The 20,296-nt window shown below is 40.9% G+C and overlaps 1 protein-coding gene across 6 annotated transcripts in view; it reads left to right on the top strand.

Annotated features, from left to right (window-relative positions):
- Positions 1-1,088: 1,088 nt before the first annotated feature.
- The window catches only part of CHD8 (chromodomain helicase DNA binding protein 8), a 61,265-nt gene continuing 42,057 nt past the window's right edge, over positions 1,089-20,296 (top strand). For 2 of the 6 annotated variants that reach the window (XM_019430562.2, XM_019430560.2), the window contains exon 1: positions 1,091-1,190. The gene's annotated coding sequence lies outside the window, so the exon portion shown is untranslated. Of the gene's footprint in view, positions 1,191-14,780; positions 14,868-20,296 lie in introns of those variants that run through there. The other 4 variants (XM_019430563.2, XM_019430564.2, XM_019430561.2 and 1 more) reach the window with 4 other exon arrangements.

The following is a 20,296-nucleotide window of genomic DNA, read 5'->3' as shown; positions in this document are numbered from 1 at the left end:
GTTTTGGGCCAAGTCTTACCACTCCTGTGGCAAAAAGTATTGCTTTGATTCCTTACTGACCCTGAGTGCCTACTATGTTTGACTATGCAAATATATTATTCCCTGAGAAATTCCTTTTTATGATCTGGAAGGATTCACTTCACTCAATTTCAAAAAGCAAAACCTTCCTGTAGCAAGTTGTAATAGAAATTTAGACTAGGAAACACGGAAGTGTAAGGCTGTCCTCACTAATGGCCTTCCTCACACATAATCTCTTCTGGAAGACCTCTATCATGTGTTCTACTCATATTCACACATTGTTGGAGTCTAGTGATGAATTTGGGGCCCTTAAAAAAAATTCCTAAATCCTGTTCATTTATAAGAAACTCCCAGTCCCGGATACTGTCAAACTCAAACTGGAAAACTTGTAAGTGAAGCATTAGGATTGGAAGCACCTAGAATAGATACATAGCTTATGAGGAGTGAGGTGTCTATAAAGGATTTTCCTAGGACTGGGAAAATCCACTCTCATTCCAAAAAATTGACTTTTGTTGCTGCTGTCATTTTGGTAAGGTCTCTTCACTCCTATGAGAGGGGGGGTGGTGGTTGCCTCCAACTACACTGAGCCCTCTTCCAGCCCATGGTGACTGGGGACATTCTGGTTATATGAAGTATGTGAGGGCTGGACCTAAGTAGTTCGACAGAACTCCGGAAAGGGCTTCAAATTCCTTAAGCACTCCTTCCTCTTCCCCGTCCCCAAGGCACCGGCCCGATTCAAGATGGCTTCCCTGAGACAGGTAACTAAATGTTTTAGTTTAGAGCGCCCCCACCGGCGGGGGTCAAAAAAAAAAAAAAAAAAAGATACCGAGAGGCCTGAACGCCTGTGAACTGAGCAGTCAGAGGCAAGCTGCCGCCAGATTTTATTTTCAATCAGGCATATCTGTGGTTGCCTACGTACCCTTCTCAGCCTTTTAGGACCTCCCACCCTCCAGAGACTTCCTGGATGGCGCTCACACTACCTTGCTGGAAGAGGCCGGGCGTCAGCCCTACCATTGGTGGGTGGGAGCGGAGGTGGGAGGAGCCGAGGGAGAATGGACTACCAGCAAGCTAGATTGAGGCGAGGGCTGGCCATGCTCCGCCGGAAGGCGCCTTGTTCTCCGAAAGGGTGAGTTGAAACGCTGGCTGGAAAGGAAGCACCAGGACTTGTTCAGGTAGGCTTCCCGCTCATGCCTGCTCACCAGTGCTGGTCCAAGAGTCTTTGCAAAACTAAAGCTCTTAGAATTGGTTTCCATAACTCATTCTCCTCCTCGCTCCCCCGCTCCTTGCCCGTCCCCCAGTTGTGAGGGATCAGGTGCTGGGTGATGCTCTGGACTGAACCATTCTCCTTTGTGAAAGGCCGGGGGAGAGGGCGGCTGCTGGGCCGCGGGGCCCCAGCCGGGCCAAGCCGCGAAGGGGGCTGCCCCGCCGCTGTGGGGTTTTTAGGGCTTGTCATTGCATTACAGGGCGTGGTGTCGATTTGGGGCAGCTCCTTGTCCTGCTTGCCCCTTTAGCGGAGAGAAAACTCCCCGGCTCCGTTTGGTTATTCCATACTTTGGACTCAGAAGTGGGAGGTTAGGGTTTTTTGTGTGTTTTTTTTCTTTTTTGTCTGCTTTTTTGTATTTTAGTAACAAAAGTGGGTAGGAAAGCTTAGGGCGAGCGTGTGCATATTGTTATACATTATTAGGTGTAATTTCGTGGGTCTCTGGGAGGGCAGATCGGGTTTTTGGAGAGTATTTAGAGATGGTGGGAAGAGAGGAGCTCAAGCCTTGGCGTCTCCATTGACAGGTCTGCAGAGCTTACTGGTCTTCTGTTGCATTATGTAAACTCTTCACTAGCAGAAGACCCCTCCCCCTGCCTTGGAGCGAATGCAATTTCTTTATTTACCTGTCTCTAGTGTCGCAGGAAATTTTCCAGCCATTGCAGCAACTGTGCAAGTGCAGCGGCTCTTGCCCTTAAGGGACAGTCGTGAAGTGATTAAGGTCTTCAGAGAGGTGTATAGTGGGGGTGTCTAGATGGACCAATCTCTTTTCAATGACTGAGCATAGTGAGCTAGGGGTCGAAGACTTAGAACTCGATGTCTTGTCCTAGTGGAACGCCCCACGTTGAAGCCACAGGAGCTGCATTATTGGTAACTACTGCATCCTACTCTCACACTAGCATCCACAGATTACTTACTCTTCACGTTGTTCCGAGCCTTTGAGTTCAGTCAGGGATTCTCTAACAGGGTTATCCTTAGAATCGGCTGAGGCCCTATCTGGTGTGGGACACGGTGGATGGTAGAGGGGGAGTTTTGGATTTGAGTAAGTTCCTCTGTTAGTTAATTAGATCATGCCTCTGCTTAGGAATTTCTTTTGTAGTGGTCACCAAATAGCTTTCAGAACAAATTGTGGTGTTTTGGACTTACCCCACCTCTTAAAAGAGAGTTATGATAAAACATTTTCTACTTAAGAAGACCTGGGTTACAAGAGTGGCACACAAGTGGGTCTGCAAGGCATGATGAAGGACATTGGCCCAAAGAGAGGGTGGGCAAGTGTGACGGGACAGGCCTGGGGGAAGGGTTAAAACTGAAGTGGTGAAGGAGTAATGGATGGAATCAGGGATTTGATGGAGCAGTGTAGGGGTACTTGCACAGTTCACACACCTTCCCCATGTTTGATCTATCCTGTGCATCTGGCCTTTTGATTTTGTCAGTTTGGAAACTGACATGGATAGAAAATGATAGAAAGGGAGGGAAATCTACCGAGCTGATTGTGAATCACCAGGAAACAGGTCTTGTATTTTCTGGGACAGTCTTCTCTACAGCACCACCAGGTGATGAGGTGGAAGAATCTTGGCATTGTGGTCACCACCACTGCAGAGTTTAGTTATAACAGGAAAAAACTTGACATTTTATTTGAAGAATCTGATAGTGATAGGTAAGATAGAGTTCTGATAGGTTAGGTAGGATGGTGAGGGGGAATCAGTCTTTCAGAGAAACTAATGTAGCCATCTCCTTTGAAAAGGGTGAGATGTTTTTAACCTAAACTACCACTTAAGATTAATTTGTGGTGCCAAGAACTAACTGTATTTGCTTACTGAAAGAATGAGATTTGATATTCTCATCTGTGGAAGGACTGTAACATTTTAACGTAGCATGGAGATAAATGTTTATGCTTTGAAGATACTGTTTGTCCACTGCCTTGCAAGAGTTAAATTGTCTTCTAAGCCTGCATTGAGCCTGATACCTGGGGAATAAACAAGACAAATATTTTCTGGCTCCTCCGCCCTTACCCCTAGGAGTCACTCTACTTCTGGACTTGCATTTGGGCAAGTCCCTGATCTGTGGTCTTCACGTGACCTACCTTGCCCTGCTGTGACTCACCTGTATTTACTGTTTTACCTTAGCAGTCGATTCATTGATAACAGTATCATTTCATATTTTACTTGGTTGAACTTTTCATTATCTCTTCTTCAGTTGATTTTTTTAGTCTTTTCCTCACAAAGTTGGTAATCTTCCTTTCATCCTTCTATTATGATTTTGTTCACTTTGCTTTTTGTTTTAATTCACTGATATTGTGCCTTTTTTGCTTATGTCTTGTTGAGACCTTTATTAAAAAAATATTTATTTTTGAGAGAGAGTAAGCGAACAGGGGGGCGTGGGGAGGTGCAGAAATAGAGCGGGACAGAAGATCCGAAGCAGGCTCTGCGCTGACAGCAGCGAGCCTGATGCAGGGCTCAAACTCATGAACCATGAGGTCGTGATCTGATCTGAAGTCAGACATTCAACTGACTGAGTCACCCAGGTGCCCCATTGTTGAAGCCTTTTAAGATATGTAAAGAGACCCTAGTTCTTAAGATGTGTTCTTTCGGTACCTTGTACTCAGTTGTATATTTATAAAACAAAGCTGTTGTATCAACCGTTTATTTTGGCCTAAAGGTTTATTTAATCCTTTATTACATTCTGAATTTTATCCTGGATAACCTTTCCTCGCCTTAACCTCTGTTTTGTTTTGTTTGTGCAAGTGTATCAAGTTGTAATGTAGCTTTTTTTGTGTGTTCTTTCACTCTATTTCATATTGCCTTTAAGATTTTCATTGTATTTATGTTGCAAAGTAAGTCTATGTCTTTGTAGTTACTGGATGTTTTAAATTTAAACTACAAAGTGTGTTAGTCTCTAGATTTCTCATTAAGCTCTTCTGTAGGTAACGTTTCTTTTGCCCTTTTATGATCCATTACTTTCTATCCTTCACATAGGCTCTTGGTTGTTTAATGTCACATGTAGCATAAGTGGTCAACTTTAAAGTATCTTTTTTTTTAGACTGATATTCTATGCCTTTTATTCAGTTGTTTTTTTAGACTAACTTTAAAATAGTCTTAATCTTAATTGTTGCCTTAAGAGTGCAGCAGGAGACTTAAAAAAAAAAAAGCAAGTAATTTTTACCCACCCATGTATGATATAATATAATAAAAAAAAAAAAAAATCCAGCAGGCACAAACAGAAAGTAGACTGGCATAGATAATTGTTTTACATTTGTGTTCAGCAGCAATGGATATATTGGAATATATTCCAAGCAGTAGAGCAGCACAGGGAATCTAGACAATGTTCTAGCGCCTTCAAATTCTGACTATCCAAGTATATTCTCACTTGTTTGTTTGATAAGAATTTCCAGAGCATCACACTCACTCATAATCAAGTTAATGTACAAAAAGATTTCAAAGACAATTTTAAAAATTAGGGAGCCTGGGTGGCTCAGTCGGTTGAGTATTTGACTTCGGCCGAGGTCATGATCCTGTACTTCATGGGTTTGAGCCCCGTGTTGGGCTCTGTGCTGACAGCTCAGAGCTTGGAGCCTGCTTCAGATTCTGTGTCTCCCTCTCTCTCTCTCTGCTCCTCCCCTGCTTGCACTCTTTCTGTCTCCCCAAAATAAATCAACATTAAAAAAAAAAAAAAAAGAATTTTAAAAATTACTTATTCTTATGCATAGTTTTTAGGAAAAGATTGGCTTTATCATTGAAAGAATGGAAACATCCCTGAATTATCTCCTCTGTACATTTCCATAGAAATTTATTGTGTATGGCTTCATTTCATTTGGTCTTTTCAAAGTTTATTTCATTTTAAAAAGGTAATTAAATGACATACTACTGAAATTACTACAAAATAATAAGACTGCTTTTTTTTCTCCTCTGTATGTCAGCTACTTAATCCTTTTGTCAGTAGTTCTAATCCTTTTGGTAATGTCCCAATATTCTAGTAATTTGTAATTCCATAAAAACACCTTTTTGTTTTGAGAGTCTACATTTCTTCTAAAACTCTGTATCTTTCTGAGAAAGGATATATTAACTGAATTCTTAATTTCATCATTCAGGAGCTGTAAAGTGTTTCAGGTTTCTCAAGTTGTCTCTCATGGTCGTTATAGAAACCTTTGGAATATCCTGCTTTTCGTTTTTTTTTTTTTTCTTCCCACGACATACTTTAGGGATACACTACATCTTGGGGATTTATTCCTTTGGGACATGGGTATTCAGAGGTACATTGTCTATTAGTGACATGGGAATTTCATTTTGGTTGTTCTAGAAGAAATCAGTAGTTTCAGTAGTTTAGCTGTCTATTTAGAGCCCAAATCATAACAGAATTTCCTAATGGAATGTAATTTTCACTTTCTGTTACAGATATCAGATACACATAAGTAAAACATCTACCTAAGTAAACTGATAGGAAGATTTTTCTGGATTTTTATTTTTATTTATTTATTTTTAAATGTCTTTATTTTTTTTTTAATTTTTTTTAAGTGTTTTTATTTATTTTTGAGACAGAGAGAGACAGAGCATGAGCAGGGGAGGGGCAGAGAGAGAGGGAGACACAGAATCTAAAGCAGGCTCCAGGCTCTGAGCTGTCATCACAGAGCCCAACACGGGGCTCAAACTCAGGGACTGTGAGATCATGACCTGAGCCAAAGTCAGACGCTTAGCTGACTGAGCCCCCCAGGCGCCCCTATTTATTTATTTTTGAAAGAGACAGAGTGTGAGCGGGGAAGGGGCAGACAGAGAGAAAAAGAGAATTCCAAGCAGGCTCTGGGTTCCTAGCTGTCAGCACAGAGCCTGACGTGGGGCTTGAACTCTCAAACTGCGAGATCATGACCTGAGCTAAAGTTGGAATCTTAACTGACTGAGCCACCCGGATGCCCTGATTTTTCTGGATTTTTAAATAGGGGCTACCAAGTTGCATGAGCATGGACCTTTCATCCGTGTTACATTCTTCATTGCTTCTACTCAGTAAAGTTCTTTTTTCCTCTTGTCTGGGGAGTGGAGCATATGAGTCAGCTCTTTATTTATACATCAGTCCTCCTATAAAATGTGCCTGTTTTTCAGGTGTGCCTCCTACTGGGGGGCACCTTCTTCATGAGGCCTTAAGTGTGTGTGTGTGTGTGTGTGTGTGTGTGCGCGCGCGCGCACGCGCGCACATATATAATGGTTGTTTCCATTCACTGCTCTTCTGAAAGTCATGGGAGTCAAAAGTTGAGGCAGTTAAATGGAAGCATGTGAACTACCAAGGGGCAGCCTAGTCAATTGGAGGCTTCTATGTTCCCACCACAGGCATTGTGAAGTAAATGGAGTACTGTGAGAAAGACACTGGCATCATTCCTACAAACACAAAAAATGATTAATTGAATTACCTGAATGTTGCCCTAGACACCAGTGCTGGTTGAAGTCTGTTCCGTGGTTTTAAGGTTAAAGGGCTATACTGCTTTCTCAGAGTCTTTTCATCTTGCCCAGCAGTCCTGCTATTCTAATTGTGAAACTTTTACATCTATTTCAGTATCCTACCATTCTGCTTAGTAGACCAGCACAGCCAAGTCTCTAAGGAGTGATTTTGCTTTGAGAGAAACCTTTAATGGTACTCTTTCAAATTATTGCATAGGGAATAATAAACTCCTTTTCATTTGCCTACTATGTGCCAAACAGTGGACCTTATCTTTTAGTCTTCAGAGGAACCCTGAAATGTATGTGACGTTAGTAGCTTCATTTTACAGAAGAGGAAAAATGAGACTTAGCGAGGTTAGGTAACTTAGCCAGGAGTGGGACTCTGGTCTGTCCGACTTCAAAACCCCATTCATTAGCCAGCCTCCCCCCCATTGAAAAGTTCAGTGCTGACCCCTGTGAGAGAACTGTCTTTGACCATGACATTAGACAGGTAAGCATTCTGTAGCCTGTTAAAGCTGTACCTTAAGCAGTTGAAGAACCTTTCTTCAAAAATTGATTTTTGTCTTTGTATCTCTGTTAAAAGGGGGAAAAAAAGAATAATAGTTTGTTTCTTTTATTTAACTTATTTTAAAGATAAGATATATGAAATACTAAGCTCTACAGAGGAAATTCATTTGGTCAGTCTTCCAAATAACTCCATTTTTTAGCCAATGCAAGTCAAACTAGCTCACTAAATTTTCATCAGTCCCATGTCCCATGAGGTCATTTTTGTGCCTGGAAGCCCAAGTATGATAATAACAGTGGTTTATAATGTTTCTCCTCCCTTCGCCACATACACTTTTTTTAAACATAAATGTTGCAGTGAAAATAATATCTCATAAATAATTAAGTAAAAGTTTATATTTTTCTGTTAGGCTGAGCAAATGTATGTACACTTGGCTCAGTTAAAAAAGTGCCTGAAAGAGTGCTATGTGTGTGGGGATGGGGGGAGCATACGGAGGCCTAGGACTTTATTACCTAAATTGTATATATTGTTACTTATACCGGATGCCCAAAAGTGGCATCATACAAGGTAGATATGTTGATCCAGTTAGATATTCTTCAGCTGGAACCCAGAATGTTATTTTCACCTTGGTGACCATGTGCCAGCAAAGAAGTACTTTTCCAGATCAGTCTAACTCGACCTATGGGCCATGATCCTTAAAGATTAGGCTCTTATTTTCTGTCTTCAGACATAGGGAAAACTGTAGAGTTTTACTGGAAAAAAAAAAATCTACATTGAGGCTGACTTGAAAATGAATCCATGCCCTAGTTGGGTCATATGGGTATAGTGTCATCTATTTGCTTCTTGCCGCAGTTTTAAATTGGCTGCCACTGAGGCTTTATGGTCCCAAGCCCAAAGGAGGTAACTAAAATTTCATTATTTTCAATACTGATTATCACACTATAGAAAATAGTCTTTTATGTATATTGTATGTAACCCCTTTGACTCTATGTAAAAGCTCTGTCAACTCCACGTTCTCAAAAGTGAAGATTCTATAATGCGTCTTCTGAATGAATGTTTCTGGTAGGAAACATGCCTCTGCCCATTTATTATCTGCAGTCTGAGGGAAGCCCTTGCTCTTGCTCAGAAACCTCCCCATTACCTCTCCACAGCCCCACTCCCACACACCTTTGCTAGAAGTTGAAAATGCACTCCCTGGGCGCTCCCTGGCTCAGTTGGTGGAGCATGCGACTCTTGATATCTTGATGTCTGGGTTGTAAGTTCAGGTCCCACATTGGGTGTAGAGATTACTTAAAAATAAAATCTTAAAAAAAAAAAAAAAGGGAAAGAAAATGCAGTTCCTCAAGAAAAGTGCATTAAATGCCTATTACCACCTGAGAAGCAAAGGGAATAGTGTAATAAGTCATACACAGTTTTTGCCTTTGTGGAACTTACATTCTAATGGCGGAGGCAGTAACATCAAACAACTGATTCTATAATCAGTTATTTAATCTCACTACAAAAATAAAGTTATGGATATTACAGGAGAATTTATCATGGGGGCATCTAACCTAAAGCATACTACAGTAAGGTGATTAAGAATGTGACTTCTGAAGCCACACTGCCTAAATTTGAATGTGGTACTATTTTTCACTAGCTGTGGGATGTTGGCAAATCTCTTGGTACCTGTTTCCTTGTCTGTTAAAAAAAAGAGAGAGATTCCAGACTTAATAAAATTGAATATGTTAATGAATTTTAATTGTTTAGAAGAATGCTTGGCACATAATATACACTCAGTAAATTTGGCTGTTTTTGTTTGTGACATCAGGAAAAGCTTTTCTTTGAAATGATGATGTCGAAATGAGCTTTGAAGGGTAAGTTAGAGTTAAATAGGCAGAATGGAGGAAAAGCAGTTAGAAGGCACTTGCAATAATAGTTCAGGGAAGTGGGGATGGTAAGTTGATCTAGAATGGCAGTGGAGACAAGTGGATGCATTTGAGGGATATTTAGGAGGTAAAGGTAGGATTTTAAAATAATGGATATGATGGTAAGGAAGAGATTTTCTGGTCTCTGCAGCCGTGACTGTTGGAAGATGATTACCCTCTTTGTGTGTGTGCATGTGTGGTGGTGGAGATGAAGGAGACTAGGCAGACTACCAAGGAATCAGCCTCCTTGAGGTAATAAGCCTTTATAGGGAGAATTGAACAAGTGAGTAAGCCAAGGAGATTGGAGACACTACCAAGAAAAGCCATTGAGTAAGCAAGTAGATGTATGGGGTCCAGAGTCCAGGGTTGACCTCTTGCCCAGAGATATAAATGAGAAATATAAGCATATAGATCATTTGTTGAAGGAAATAATAATAGTTGAGGCCATGTATGTAAATTAGACATTCTTGAAAAGAAAGTACAGAAAGAATTAAAGAGGGCTTAGGACCAATCCTTGGTGAGCTTCAACAATGAAAGGCTGGTAGAGAAGAGTAGCAAGCAGAAGTGGCCAGAGAGGTAGAAAGAAAACCAGAAAAGTCATCCTGATGTCCTGGAAACTGTCTGAAAAAAGTGTGTGAGAGTGGGAATGGTTTTTCTAAAATTTATGTGATCCTTCTTGGATCCCTGAGATTCTTAATTTAGGTCTCTCACCACTTAAGGTTGGATACTAGTAACTTAGAACATCTATCTAGAGCAGGTTTAGGCTGACTAAAGCCAGTTAGTTGAACATAATCTTCAGACTCTAGAATCTAAACTGTAGTTGTTCCTTTTTGCCTTAAATTAGATATAATATAGAGGAAGAGAGCCTGAGTGTACATTCAAGTAATATAGATATTACCTGGCTGAAATTAACAAAGTATTTTGGAGGCCATTAATCTGGGTGGTGATCCCCTCTAAGACTGACTAGCATCTCCTAGGTAGGTAAATTTTTTTCCCGACAATATATCCAGCAACATTAGTTGAGTACCTCCTAGGACATGGTGTTTATGTGCCAAATACTGTGTTAGGTGTTTCATTAATCCTCATTAATGGCACTGTAACTTGATTCCCTTTTGTACGGAAGAATGAACTAGATTCAGAAAGGTTAATGTACTTGGTGGGACAGAAATTTGAATCCATGTCCCTCTGACTTCAATGTTCATTATACCTCCATGTACAAATATAACTAAAATAATAAAGTAGAAGATACTTATCCTAAAAGAATACTTAACAAAAAAAGCCGTGAAAGCTCAAAAGGGACTGATTACTTGGGTTTGACAGTGAAAAGTAGGAATTAAGAAGGCTTTCAATTATTATACCCAGTGGACATTTAAAAATTATTATATTGTCAGACATTTTTGCTTTATTTGATATAATTGGTCACTCTTTCCCCCTGCAGTTCTCTACTCTGTTTGCTTCTGTGACTTGCACTGTTTGCTTCTCTAGCTTTTCCTTCTCTACCTACTTAGGTGTAGCTTATTTGACTCTTTAAAAAAATTTTTTTTGAATTTTTGTTTAAATTCTAGTTAAAATAGTATAATATTAGTTTCAGGTGTATAATATAGTGATTCAACACTTCCATACAACACCTGGTACTTATCACACTAAATATACTCCTTAATCCCCATCACCTATTTTACCCATCCCTCCACCCACTGGTTGAGTAGGCTCTGTGCCCAACATGGGGCTTGAACTCACAACCTTAAGATCAAGAGTTGTATGCTGCCCGCTTATTCCAATTCTGTTTTTTTAATTTTTTTTAATTTTTTTTAACGTTTATTTATTTTTGAGATAGAGATAGGGCATGAACGGGGGAGGATCAGAGAGAGAGGGAGACACAGAATCTGAAACAGGCTCCAGGCTCTGAGCAGTCAGCACAGAGCCCGACGCGGGGCTCAAACTCACATACCGCGAGATCGTGACCTGAGCCGAAGTCGGACGCTTAACCGACTGAGCCACCCAGGCGCCCCCCCGCCCCCCGCCTCGCTTTTTCCAATTCTTAAATCCTGATGTTCTCCTGGGTTCCTCCTAACTTTTCTCACTCTGAATCAAAAATCTCAACTCTTGGGTTTCCAACTACATGTTTTGGTTAGCCTGCAGTGTTTAAAGTGTGTTTTTTAAAAATTAGTTGTCTACATTTAAAACCTAGATTTACATAAAACTCTATTTCTGGCATTTGAAAAATCTGAAGTTCTCTCTCAACCTTGGGTGTGCATTTCCATATGCCAACAATTAACTAGAGCTGACTAGCAGCTACACTCTCTTGGATTCTTCAGTCCTTCACAGACTCCAACATTCTCTGTTGTCTCTCAATGGTATTGATGCAGTTTTTTTGTATACTTGCTCTGCTTTACATACCCCCTGGGCAATCTCCACTCAGCACTTTTAGTTAGATACTGAGTACTTTAAATCTATCACCAAGCCAACTTTCCGATTTATACATCCAACCTCCTATCAAATTTTACTAACTTGAACTGCTCGAGGCAACTCAGATTCAACTTGGCTGGACTAAACATAGCTAAACTCCTCTTTCTCTAAACTTTAGGTTCTATGGATTTTTATTCCCTAAATATTACTCAGCTCTGTCCCTTCTTTCTTATCATTACCTTTTGACCCACATTGCTATGATCCAGGCACTAATCTCCTTGTTAGGGTTCTTGGTTACAAACAACAGAAATCATCTTTTGGCTAATTTAAGCAGAAAGGGGATTTATTGGAATGATACTGTGCAGCTCACAAAATCAATGGGAATGCTAGACAGTCTGGTTTAGAAAATGATCTGAAAACTAAGGGAGGTTAGAGACATAGAGAACATGTCCAGGGTTAACACCACTGAATAGTCTGTTCAGGATGCTATAGTAGAACTCAAGTGTCTTCCATTGCTGAGTATTGTTGAGTTGGTTCTGGGTCTTTGCATTACCTCTTCAAAGTCAAAATTCCCTATAGGACTGTCCACTTAAAGTAGTTTGGGTCACATGTGTACTTTGTCTTTGCCAGGAAAAGGAGGTGACCCCCCCACCATCCAATTTCCCATCTTCTCCAACAGGCCACCCCCCTATAGTGGGAGGTAAGATCCAGCCTCCCATTGAGACTCCTGCCTTGAGCTAGTCTGCCAATATAGAAAAGGGGCTTTTGGTTGCTGAGCAGAAAAAAAAAAAAATCAAATTGATACTATACAGCTTTTTTTTTCCTATATATATATATATATATATATATATATATATATGGAGAGGGTAGAAGAAAAAGGTTATCAAGGAAGTAATTTCTTAAAAGATGAGGAGGAGTTAACTAAGGAAGTAAAGTGGGTCACAAAAAAGGAGTATTCAGGCAGTAGGGATAAGAGGAAAGTCAAAACAAAGCACAGAAATGGCAAACAGCATGAGACATTAGAGGAAACTAAGGAACTTTGTAGTTCAGTATTGCCAAAGTGTAAATCACAACAAAATTAGAGGAGATTGAAAAAATAGGTTAAGGCCAGACCCTTTAAGGAAGGCCTTGAATGCCATGTTAAAGCATTTTCTGATGGGCGGATGAGGAGCCACTGAAACAGAATGACATGAGCAGAACTGCGTTTCAGTTAGCTAACTGGCTACTGAATAGAGAATACATCTGGGAAATGAGGGGTTAGGGACACCGAAACACTTTAGGAGGCTGCTGTGGTAGTCCAGAAAAAAGCTGTATAGTGGAAATTTGATTTTTTTTCTGCTCAGCAACCAAAAGCCCCTTTCCTATATTGGCAGAATAGCCCAAGGTAGGAGCCTTAATGGGAGTCTGTGTGTATATATTTGTGTGTGTGTGTGTGTGTGTGTGTGTGTGTGTGTGTGTGTGTACACACACACACACACACACATACACAAATATACTCCTACCTGTTGTGAGTTCTCTGAGGGTAGAAATTATGTCTTATTCACCTTTGATTCTCTAATATTTCCACATTAGTGTATTATACACTCAATAAATGTAGACATAATGAAGAGGTATTTTTTGATGTCCATCTTAAGGGATAAATAAGATTTTGATAAGGCAAATAAATGAAAGAAGGATGGAATATAATTTGAAGGCAGTAGCATTAGCTAGGATATGAGAAAAATATATGACAACAATAAATTGGGGTTTTTATTTTGTTTTTTGGCTAGTATATGTGTAGAATAATGGGAAATAAGATTGGAAAAGCAAGATGTAGTCTTAAGATTTATATCTTAAGTAACAGGGAACCTTCAAACACTTATAAGCAGGAGACTGATTTGACTTTACTGTGTTTTAGGAAATTAATCTGGTAGCAGAATGGATTCATAGGAAAAGGGATCAGTTATGAAGTTTCTTTTTTTTACACAAGCAACTGCATAAATAAAGAGGTGACAGCAGAGATAAGAGAGTCAGATAATGAATCCTAACTTTCTTCTTAGTTTAATAGTTGAATCACTTATCTCTGTAAGCCTCAGTTTTCTCATCTGTACAAGAGGGTTGACTTGATATGATATGCCAAAGGCCCTGCCAGCTCCAAAATCCGTGTGTGATATATTGCAAGAGTCAATGGGACCTGGCAAATGATTGGATGGTGGATACAGGAGGTTTCAGAGATATCTTTGAGGTTTTAAGTCTGAGCGAATGGGAAAACAGAATTGCTACTTACAGGAGTGTTATTGGGTGTTCCTAACAATACCAGTAATGCTAGGATCTTTAAAAGTAGGAAATCTAAGGCCAAGTTGATCTCTTTCCTCAGTTGTGTCTTAGAGTACTGAAAATAGGATTTCATTGTTGATGCTGGTTACATTTCAGGGGAAACTAGTGGTCAGGAGGTAAGCAGCTGTTCTTAGCAGTCGTTTACTTTTGAGGGATTTAAGCTTGGGCACCATCATTCTGGGGTTGACTAGGTTCATTGGGAATTAGAGTGGCCTCAAAGTGACATTGCAAAGTGGATACTGGCCAATATGTCAAACAGGCTGAATTTCAAAAGAAGTGATGTGGGGGTCAGAGATCAGGTTTAGGGGTGAGGAGTGGATGTGTGTTTTGGAAGGGAGGGGTCTGGGAATTGTTAGAGGGCACCTGGGATTACTTTCCAGAAAGTGATACTGCTGCCCAGAGGTTGGGGTATCAAGAATGCAAACCAGCATTATGTTTTTGGCAGAAAGAGTACTTATCTTTTAAAGGTAAAAGGCCCCATATTCCAGCAACTAGGCTGACTCATTCCCATTATGGTGTTAAGATTTGGCTCCTTTTAACGGGGAGTGGGATCCGGTATAGTCACTATAAGAGAGGGATAGACAGGGCTGCTAGAAGGTAGGGGATTCATTGGGAGGCGGAGTTGGCATAGTGTGGAACCCTCCCTCCCAAGTTTACGCTCTTTGGTGTGCAGAATACAGTGTAGGTGGTAGGGAATTTAATCCCCAGGACTAGTTTCCCGCAGCAGGAGATTGTGCTTCTGGCCAGGCCCCTTTTTTTTCAAGCAAGCTGCAGGCTTCGCCTCGGCCCTAGAAACCGGATAGGCCTCTCCGTGCGTTCTCAACCTAACCCGCGGTGGCGGGGGAGGGGGAAGCTCTCTCTAGTCCCGCCCTTTGCGCTGTTTTGCGTCCTTGCGCCTTTGGTGAGTGGCAGTAGGGTTTAGCCAGTGAGGACGTGGGGCGGGCGGGAGCATCAAGTTAGGTTGCGCAGGAGAAGGGGGGGAACTGGTGCTGGAGAGACAGCGAGAGGGGCGAACCGGCCCCCCACGGCCACTGCAGGTAAAGGCACCTCTCTTACCCCGCTGGGGTGAGGCACAGCTTCTTTTCTCCTTCAGGTTTTGTCGGGCCTCCCAGCCTGTAGCTTCCGCCCTAACATTGCTCCCACCCGGGCATCCACACCCCCCCTTCCCCCCCCCCCCCCCCGCATCTTCCCGTCTTGGCCATCCCCACCCTGGAGGGCACCCCGCTAGCTCCCTCCGTCAAGTGCATGTACCTCATTTCCATTTTGGAGGCGCCAGTTGCCTGAAATCTCCCCCCTTTGCTGTATGGGCCTTCCTGGCACCAACCCCGGCAGTATGAGCAGGTAATGTACCCGGGTCCCCGCCACCCCCACCTCCAGTAGCGTTTCCCTCTCAATCAAGCCCTCACTTCCTTACCTTTTTTCTTCTCTTCTTTTATATGAGTACATAATTTTTATAGTTTCTCTTTTAACCCCTGAATATACGTACATGCTTTTAGCTTTCACAGTTGCCTATTTTACTTTCTTTCCCTGTTTATTCAGAAAGGCTCACTTTACCAGCCATGTTTGCCCCCAAATGTCTATACCTCTGATTGAGGTGCGAGTGCTTTTTCCTTCAATAATTGGGAAAACAGAAACAGAGTAGCCACACATTTGGCATTGGGAATGGTGAAGATGTAGAAGATGGCCTAGGATCCTGATCTTCTTGAGGAAATCTTTTGAGTGGCTCCAAGTTGAGAGCTCCATTTCTTAGGGTCTGTGTCCTTCCATCCTGATCCCTTGCTGACCCTAAATTGTGATTACATTCACCTTGGATGCTTATTTCCCATTTCTTTATAAGATTTGAGACTCTTTGAGTCTTATAAATGTCTCCATGGTACAGTTTTTAAATTCTTCTTTTCAAAAATTACGTTGGTGATTTTCATTTTAGGCCTTCCGGTTATTTCAAGGGATTTCTCATTTAGATTGAGCTGCTTCTACCTATCTTGTGTTTCAATAACATGTGTATATGTCTGTCTTCAGCTGATCCTCTTGAAAGGATACAGTTTCCAATAACAAGATTTGTACTTTGAAGTAAAATAGTTCTTTTCCAAATCTTGGAGCAGTCAAAAGGTTAACTGGGCATGGGTGGTACTTTTTGGAAGTGCATATTACCCAAAAAAGTATTTTGGTAAATACTTTTTTGGTAAATACAGTATTTGTCACTGTGGCATTAGTTCATTATATTCTAAGAGGGTGGGCAGTACAGATAAGTCTGGAGAATGGATGTTTGTAGTTCATTTTATGTAATTTTATCTATTAGACAGCTAGACTAATCTCTGTTGCAGTGTTTCTCATCCATCATAAACAATAAATTATGATAAACTCCCTTTTGAGAGACCATAAGAAATCTTATCCTACCAGAGAGATGTTTGATAACCCTTCCTAAACCAGGCATGCTTCTCCCATCACCCTCCCCCATCTCCCCATCCCCCAGTTGCCTTTTACAGATCTTCAGTGGCCAAGATTTTGTTTGGTTTTACTTAGTATACCTAAACAATGAGATGTGTTTTCCTCTTCCATTTGATAAATATAAAATTATGACATTGAGTACACATTTCCAAACCGCACATACTTTTCAGCCCCTAGTTGAGAATCACTGCTTTGTTGAAAGGTATGGGGAGATTGCAATGAAAAGTAGATAATAGTATGAAACAAAGTCCTTTATGATCAGACAAGGTGTTTTTGAAATGGGCCAGGAGAAGGAGACCTGTAAAATAAAAACAGGAGAGTTGAGACTCTGTAGATTCCTTAAAAAACAAAAACAAAGCAAGAAGAGCTATAGTAAAGGTGATAAATCTGCAGAAGAACATCGGTTTATCCTTACTTCATGGAGGAGGAATAGTTGGAGGTGAAATGAAAGGCTATTGTATAAAGTATTTGTCTAGCATTAACTTGTTATATGGAGATTATAGATAGGTAGCCTTGGATTCTAACTTACTAGCATGTTCCATTTCTCCCCAACTCCTACCCACCCCACCAAGGTTTCTGTCATTAGTTTAAAATTATAGTAAGTGATCGGGCGCCTAGGTGGCTCAGTCAGTTAAGCGGCCGACTTTGGCTCAGGTCATGATCTCGCAGTCCGTGAGTTCAAGACCCGCGTCAGGCTCTGTGCTGACCGCTCAGAGCCTGGAGCCTGTTTCAGATTCTGTGTCTCCCTCTCTCTCTGACCCTCCCCCATTCATGCTCTGTCTCTCTCTGTCTCAAAAATAAATAAACGTTAAAAAAAAAATTAAAATTATAGTAAGTGATTAAGTGCAATCATCAAACTCTTGTCTTTCCTTTTGAGCATATACATATGTTTCTGTTTGGGGCAGTGATAGGCCAGCACCAGCTTTTCATTCTCGCTATGAAAAAAGGCTGATATGATTTCTTTATCTAGGCAGTTGTTTTACTGAGGGATATCTAAGTGCTTCGTGTATTTGAATGCTTAACATCTACTTATTGTTACTACCAGGATTTCAACCATAGAAAGAGAATTCATGTGATACATTGAGCTTGGTAGAAAAGACCAGATGTGGATATAGCCAGGATGACCCATGAAGTAGGAATAGATGGAGGGGTGAGAAAATTAGAGGTATGTTGGGAGAAGGTTTCATCTTTTGAGAGTCAAGGACAACTTAAACATGGGAGTTAGAAAAGAAGCAGGAGACTAGGATTAAAAACATACATACAAGATGAATTAGGTCAGTAGAGGTGAGTTGATGTGACGGGACTGAGAAGTGGTGAAACTTGGTGGTGTGGCATGAAGTCACTGGTGATGTTTTTATTTTTGATTTTTTTAATGTTTATTTTTATTTTATTTACTTATTTTTAGTGTTCTATTTATTTTTGAGAGAGAGAGCTCACAAGCTAAGAGAGGGGCAGAGGGAGAGGGGGACAGAGAATCCAAAGTGGGCTTTGCACTGATAGCAGCGAGCCCAGTGTAGAGCTGGAATCATGAGTTCTACAAACCATGAGTTCACTTTGGCTCATGACCTGAGCCAAAGTTGGTCGCTTAACTGACTAAGCCACCCAGGTGCCCCCTTTTTAAATTTTTTTAAAGTTTATTTATTTTGAAAGAGAGAGCATGAGCAGGGGGAGGGGCAGAGAGAGAGGAAGAGAGAGAGACCCAGGCAGGCTCCATGCTGTCAGTGCAGAGCCCGACACAGGACTCGATGTCACAAACTATGAGATGTTGGGGCGCCTGGGTGGCTCAGTCAGTTGAGCGTCCGACTTCAGCTCAGGTCACGATCTTGCGGTCCGCGAGTTCGAGCCCCGCGTCGGGCTCTGGGCTGATGGCTCAGAGCCTGGAGCCAGCTTCCGATTCTGTGTCTCCCTCTCTCTCGGCCCCTCCCCCGCTCATGCTGTGTCTCTCTCTGTCTCAAAAATAAATAAACGTTAAAAAAAAAAATTTTTTTTAAAAAACAAACTATGAGATGTTGACCCAAGCTAAAATCAAGAGTCAGACGCTTAACCATATGAGCCACCCAGGCGCCCCACTGGTGATGTTTTTAAACTATTGGGCCCAGACTGAACGAGGGGAAGAAGAAATTTGGCTCAAAAATTGGGGATGGGGATAAATGACAAATGCACTGATTGACCTTTGAAAACTTATACTTGAGTTGTATGAGGGTAAGGAAATATTTCAGAAACTGTTAGCCTACGTTTTTCCCATGAAAAAGGTGAGATTTCTGTCTGTGATTGAACTGCTGTGGAGGAAAGGAAGAGCATTGGGAGGAATAAATAGTAAGGAGTACTTCCTCTGCCCCAGTAAGGAGTACTGGAAAGGACAAAATTGCCCATGGAAGAAGAGGCAGTTTATAAACTTCTAAGTAGTGGAAACTTGTGTTATAGTTTTTATATGACACCTAACTGTTAGATTTTTTTTAGTGCAACATCTGTGACAGTGAATAGGAGATGAAAGCTAGCAGCAAAGTAGGGCATAACTAGAAAAAAGCTGATGTAGTTAAAACTATTGAGTAGATTTTTATTAAATCAAGAAATATGTATAACTTTTCTGATTGTCATTTTGAGCAACTTTGGGACAGGCATTAAATAGGAGAGGCTGGAGTGAGTTGGTGGAATAGTTTAGCCAGAAGTAGGAAGTGATATGAATCCTGGGGGAGATGTGAAGGGTATACAATTACTGAAGCAAGGGAGATCTTGTTTAACATTGGTGGAGATGCCCTGTGTACACTATGATCAGTCTATTCTCTTTGTATCTGGGTTTCGGGGATATTTAGCCACATTATATTGTTTTATAACAATAACTGGAATAAGTTGAGGGGAAAAATAGTTTGTGGGTTGTGTGGAAAATTCTTTAGTAAAGTCTACGTACTGTGCCACTGACAAGTTTCTTCTCTGGTGTCTTTTAAGACAGAAGGTCTTATCAAGCAAGGCTTTCCTGAATTGTCAAGTGTTGACATCATATACAAAGAACAAACGCTAGTTTTTCATGCATTTTAGCTATATGGTTGATGTACTTACAATACCTTGCTTTAGTTGTAACCTATTCTAACATTTTTATGAACTTAAATCCTCAGACTTGGATTTAATAAACATGCTTTCATTTATTTGTAGGACAGTTTTTCAAGACGGGAAACTACTGTCTCCTCTTAGAATAGGGAGTACTATCGAATTTTTGTAAGGACTGAATGGTTCATTCCATATACTGCAAGCAAATATATTAATTCGTTAACTATTTTTTTGAGTAGCTACCATGTATGTGATATCCTCCTGGTTCTTTCGGGATCTGCAGATAAATAAGATGTGGTTCCTACCATCCGGGAACTTTTTGTCTCTTGGGGAAAGAGCAGCTGGGCTACCATGCAGGATTGTGCAGGGTGTGCATTGCACATATTCATTATCATCATTGATAACATGTTTAGTATGACAATTTCCAGCAGATGGCAGACAAGCATCTTAAGGAGCAGGCAGCTTTTTATAATTTGCACAAAGGAACATTTGGGCCTTCGGAGGATATGGGCAAGAGACTGGTCATTTTAGTTAACTGTTAAATATAAGTGCTTTAAATCAGGTGCGAATAACACTGGTGGGTATTTAAGGAAGGTGGGAGGACCAAGTCATCACAGATTGCTTTGTGGTTAAAGGGGCGGAGGTTCAGGGTTCTTTTAGAGTAGAAGGAAGATCTTTGAAGGTGGGAAAGATTTCAGATGGGAGAGATGCTTGGGAGTGGGGGTGGGGTGTTCTAGGCAGAAGCTACAGCATAATAGGCAAAGTCATGCAGATAGGAATCACATTAGGGGAACTGTGTAGTCTAGTTGGCCTGGAATGTAGGGTGTATATAGGAAACGATGAGAGAGAAAGTTGGGAATATAAGTGGAACTAAAATGTACAATTCTTTGAATTTTTTGCCAAAGAAGTTTTTGATCTTAAATATGAGAAAGGGGGGAAGGGACTTGAGAACAGAAATAGTATGCATAGATTG

Source organism: Panthera pardus, unplaced genomic scaffold (genome assembly GCF_024362965.1).
Source record: "Panthera pardus isolate Hobbes unplaced genomic scaffold, ASM2436296v1 HiC_scaffold_24, whole genome shotgun sequence".
Classification (NCBI taxonomy): domain Eukaryota; kingdom Metazoa; phylum Chordata; class Mammalia; order Carnivora; family Felidae; genus Panthera; species Panthera pardus.
Note: the sequence above shows the minus strand (reverse complement) of the source record. Positions and strands in the feature narration are given on the sequence as shown.